Raw genomic sequence first — 6,000 nt, 5'->3', positions numbered from 1 at the left:
TGCCCCGCCCCCCCCGCGCGCCACCTCCACCAACCGTCACCTCAGCACGTGACCGCGCGCGGCGCTCAGGCGCGGCCCGGCCCTTCGCGCCATCACCGCTTTGCCATTCACAAAAAAAAAACAAGGCGCGCTGCGAGCTCGGCGGTTGTCCGTCGTTCGTTGTCCGTCGTCCGTCGTTCGTCATCCACCGTCCACCGTTTACCACTCAACACCCCGTGGTGGAGGGAATGAGGGAATGAGGGAAGAAGGATGTGTCCCGGGAGCAGCGAGTTGAGGTGAGTCCCGTGAAAGCCGAATCCCGAACGTCGCCGGTCGCCTGCAACTTGGGCTCCAACTCTTGCCAGGAGTTTAACTTGCATCCGCCGACACACTCTCCCCTTAACGCAGGCGCTCCAGCAAAACGAACTGCCCCATCCCATCACATTGCATTGCTCTTATATCACTGCAAGCAAGGCTTTGCAGAATTGAATGACCGTCGATTCTCTCGTTGCTCTTGTATCGCTGCAAGTCTTTGCAGAATTTTATTGCCATTAATTCCCTTGTATCACTGCAAGTCTTTGCAGAATTTTATTGCCATTAATTCTCCCGTTGCTGTTATAAGACTCAAGGCTTTGCAGAATTGTACTCCACTTGATTCTCTGGTTACTGTTATGGAATATTATACTAAATAGTTACATGATTGTACTTCTTTGTACAATATTATTACCCTTAATTCTCCGATTACTGTTATAGAATATTATCATACTTGATTGTTTCATTCCCGTTGTAGGATTGTAGGACTTTATAGAATATTATCACCCTTAATTCTCTTGATTGCTGTCACCATTAATCACTGTTATGAAATATTATTATACTCTATTCTTTCATTGCTATTGTAAGTCTTTGTAGAATATAATTACCCTTAATTCTTTGATTGCTTTTTATAGAATATTATTATATTGTTTCTTTGCTGTTATAGGATTGTAGGTTTAAGTAGAAACCTATTATACTTAATTCTCTGATTGTTGTTATTGGATTGCAAGTCTATACTTGATTGTTTCATTGTTCATGTAGATCTTTGCAGAATGTTGTTCCTTTGGAGTCACTGACTGCTGTTATAGGCCTGCAGAATTGTATTGGATTCATTCTCATTCTCTCCATAAGGAGTATTATTTTACTCACGAAGATAGGCACAAAATGCTGGAGTAACTCAGTGGGACAGGCAGCATCTCTGGCGAGAAGGAATGGGTGACATTTCGCGTCGAGACCCTTCTTCAGACTAGTTATTTTATTCACTCTTCCCCAATTCTTTGCCTTTCTCTTATCTCTTATTTAAAGGTATCTAAACACTCCCACTCCCACAGCCTCTCTTTATTCCTTGCCTCTCCTGTTTTGATGTGCCCCAAAGGGCTAGAGATACAATAGACTACAAATGCTGGGATCTGGAGAAATAAGCGGTCTGTTGGAAGAACTGAGTCGAACACCATCCTCATTCCCACTGCCCCCTTTTAACCTTGTATGGTTTCTCTCGCTGATCTTATTCTCCCCGACCCCCTCCCCCCCAAACAAAAAAAGCCGTTCTGATATATCTCTGATGTCTGGCTCTCATTAGTTTTTCACTGAAGTAGTCCAACTGGTTCTGCATTGTGAGATGTTTTTGGCAGTGCTTCAGTTCAGTTTAGTTTATTGTCACGTTTCTGCATAATATTAAACGTGGCAGTTACTGTGTGCAAATGCAAACAAACACTGGATAACTAAAAGTCGAAATTGGTGGGCTAGTTTACTTCAAAACGAAATTTTACTCAGAATTTTTTTTAAATATACACAATACAATGTTTTAATGCATTCGTAATGATCAGATTTTAACTCTTATTAAATGTCATATATAACGCTGGAGCGTTTGCTATTGCTGAAAGTGCTGGCTTCAGGCGGCATCTATTGGAAGTGAGTGAACACAGTTATTGGATGCGTTGGTTTTCCCGGCTCTTGCACCGCGTTTCTCTGTCGAGCCGCTCCTGCCATTCGTGCTACCACTTAAATATAAACACACCCCTTCAGAGACACATCAATACATATTTCGCTTGGGCAGCTAACACCCCAGCGATATGGATATTGACTTCTCTAACATGCTTTCCCTCTCTCTCCGTCCCTCTCCCACGAAGACTGAAGACTGCAATGTCCAGGTTCAGAAATAGCTACTTCCCCACAGCCATCAGGCTATTAAACTCAACTAAAACAAAACTCTGAACATTAATAGACCATTAACTGTTTACTTTGCACTTTATCTGTTTATTTATTCATGTGTGTATATATTTATATAATGGTGTATGGACACACTGATCTGTTCTGTATTCACGCCCACTATATTCTGTTGTGCTGAAGCAAAGCAAGAATTTCATTGTCCTATCTGAGACGCATGACAATAAACTCTCTTGAATCCTTGCTATCCGATTAGTTTTGCTATCCTGATTAAATGTTACTGATTGTAAGGCTAGTTGACAGCTAACAATGATCCATTCTACATTGTCTTTGAACTACATTCCCTTTGACCTCTCCTTTTCACACCTTGCCCTTCCAAATCTCTAGTGTCCCTCTCCCCAACTCTCAGTCTGAAGAAAGGTCTCGACCTGAAACGTCACTTCTCTCCAGAGATGCTGCCTCACCCGCTGAGTTTCCCCAGCATTTTTTGTCCATCATAGCTTATCAAATAAGTTCAGTTTTAAATATACATAGGCTGCATGTAGCTGAAGTTTAGAATGGGAGGTTGAAAATCCGTGTACCAATGCTGTGAATTTTATGTTTTCCTGAGAAAGCATTTTAACCACAGGAAACAAAATACATATTTTAAGACTTGCAGTGAAATATACTTATGAATACAGTGCTTAGTAGCTTGGGTAGCATGCAGTCCAACAATATGAACATATTATTCTTGTATGTTATTGGGGCAAATCCTCCAAAACTATGCAAGAACTCGGGGATAAGGACCTGGACATTTTTAAAACGGGCATGCTGGCTGCAAAAGAAAAAAAACCCAAATGGATCACAAAGGAAGAACAAGTTCAAAGCCTGTCTGTGGGCCTGGGCAGCCACATGACTATGCGAGTGGTGAGGACAGGAAAGGCTGGGACAGAGATAACGAGATTATCTTGGAAAGACAAAGGAAGGAACCAAGCCCAGCAGACGGGGGGGTAAATAGCCCAGCAGCAAGACAATCACCATCGTAAATGGCCCATCCATCGGGACAACGGGAGCCCATCCAGGTGATGGGATAACGATTAGGCCGATGCATCGTGACATCACCAAACCCATTATCATCGGAAGCCTGAAGGTACACAAAATTGCTGGAGAAACTCAGCGGGTGCAGCAGCATCTATGGAGCGAAGAAAATAGGCGACATTTTGGGCGAAACCCTTCTTCAGACTGGCTTCATCGGAAGCCTATTGTTCATGCCAGATCGAAACTGGCAGTCATCGAAAGTCCCTTTTGTCTAGAGGATCACCTGGGAGTTTTCAAAGGAGAAATTCTCGGGTATAAAAAGGAGCAGCCTTTTTGCTCTGTTGGACGGCTCCTGACCCTGCATCGATCATTTGTTTAATAAAGCCTGTAAATTTTAGACTTGCTTTGAGTCCGTCTTGGTTTTCGTTTTCTCTCATTAGCACGCTCTGGTCAAGTCAACCGTTTATCATATCCCACCATAATTCCGAAGTCTAGAACCCAGGGGAATCCAGGCGCCTTGAAACGCCCACTCTCCCATTTTTGTATTCTCTCTCTTGGGAACCGCTCGAGTGGAATGATGGCCGGGGTGGCCGTTTGACCCACCAACAAGGGAGAGAATCACTCGGGCAGTTGTGCCCGAAGTGGAGCAAAGGGAACTAAACCCCTACATTCTTCAAATTTAGGTAACCTCTAACCACCCGCCTCCCCCGCTTCTCCGCCATACCTCTCCTTTCTTTCTCCTACTCCCGTGCCCCACCTAGACTCGCGCCTATTTCTCCTCTCCACCCACATTCCTCTGGCTTCATAATTTGTAACTTTTCACTCCTTTTGTTTCACACTGAAGATAGACACAAAATGCTGGCACAACTCAGCACAGAGATAACGGCATCTCTGGAGAAAAGGAACAGGTGACGTTTCGGGTCTGAACCCTTCTTCAGAATTTTTGTTTCACACCTTCTGTTTAAATATCTGGCCTTTATTCCAATCATTCTGCCTGTCAAAATCCTTCCCTCACCTGTGCTCACCTATTACCTGCCAAACTTTGACCTGCCATTCCTCTCTCCCAGCCTCCCCCACCCCCACCCCACCTACAACCAGTCTGAAAAAAGGTCCCGACTTGCAACGTCATCTATCCATGTTCTCCAGAGATGCTGCCTGAACGGCTGAGCTACTCTATCACTTTGTATCCTAATTTGCAGTATTTGCTTGTACTGTTGACTTGTGACTCGTTACAGGTCAGTGCCGCTGGCATCTAAACAAAAACTTTTAAAAAGACCAGACAGTTTTGCATAAAGAAAGATTTCCATTGTTTTTTTCATTGGTTCCTGGAGGCAAATGATGGATCTTATTTCCATGTTAAAGAATGTTCCTGTACATGTAAATTCTGTTGTCAGGGTGCCTTTGAGCAGTTACATCTGAGAAAATATTTTTTTGAACTGAAGTCATAGTCAGACTGGTGTTATGCAAAACAGTTTGGATACAATGTGATCCTGAAAATGAGATGAATTAAAACGAATATGGTGACATTCAGCAGGTCAGGAAGCATGTGTGGCAAGGGTTTAGAATATATGATCAGTGACTATCATAACTAAAAGTGCTAAGTTTGGTATATCTGATCTGTCTGGATAGCATGCAAAAGAAAGCTTTACACTGTACCTCAGTACAGGTGACAATAATAAACTTAAACCTCATACTTTGAAGTAAAGACAGAAGCAGTAGACAAGTCTTGAGAATATATCCACGCAAAGGACGATGTGTGATTAATGTGAATAATGTCATGGCACTTTTGTATCTACCTGAGGTGACAGTTTGGTTTAACTTTACACTTGGAAGTTAACACCAACTGTGCTGTATTTGAGTGTTGTTTGCAATTATGTGCCTTAATCCTGGATTGTGAATTGAAGTGACAATCGTAATAAATTGTCCATATTTTAGCCAACTTTGCTATCCAGTGCTGAAACAGCTTTGGTGAATATACATTTGACACTTCTATTCCTGTACTCAATTACAGCTACTTTATAACTATATAGGTAGTTTGCATTTTCATTGCCAAAATGGATACTTTCAAAAGAGAGCTAGATAGGGCTCTTAAAGATAGCGGAGTCAGGGGATATGGGGAGAAGGCAGGAACGGGGTACTGATTGTGGATGATCAGCCATGATCACATTAAATGGCAGTACTGGTTCGTAGGGCTGAATGGCCTACTCCTGCATCTATTATCTATTGTCATCGCTGTTTTACGATGAACTCCAGTTTTATGTCTGCCACAGTAATAGAAAAGCTCAACGTGCTGAAGTAACTCAGCAGGCCAGGCAGCCTCTGGAGCGAATGCAGAGGCAACATTACAGGTCAGGACCCTTCTTCCGCCATATGCAGTGTGAAGCATTTAAACATACGTTGGAAATGTATTCACGTCAGATGGAAGGTTTGAAACAAACAATATGGAAGGGTCTCGACCGGAAACATCACCCATTCTTTCTCCAGAGTTGCTGCCTGTCCCGCTGAGTTACTCCAGCATTTTGTGTCTATCTTCATGAAATTGCAGATGTTGGTTTACAAAACAAGACACTAAGTGCTGGAGTAATTCAGCGAGTAAGGCAGCATCTCTGGCAAACATGGATAGGTGATGTTTCAGGTTGAGTGGGACCTTTCTTCAAGACTGCAGTTGTATAACTTGATAAACATCAGTGGATATTTTTAAGGCAGAGATAGACAAATTCTTGATGGGTGTGTGAGAATTTTGCTAAACTTTAACTGTTCTGCTTGTTGACACGCATTATTCTTAGGAAAACTTTGGCTAAAAGA

This window comes from Leucoraja erinacea, chromosome 36, assembly GCF_028641065.1.
Source record: "Leucoraja erinacea ecotype New England chromosome 36, Leri_hhj_1, whole genome shotgun sequence".
Classification (NCBI taxonomy): domain Eukaryota; kingdom Metazoa; phylum Chordata; class Chondrichthyes; order Rajiformes; family Rajidae; genus Leucoraja; species Leucoraja erinaceus.
This window is presented reverse-complemented; position numbering follows the sequence as displayed.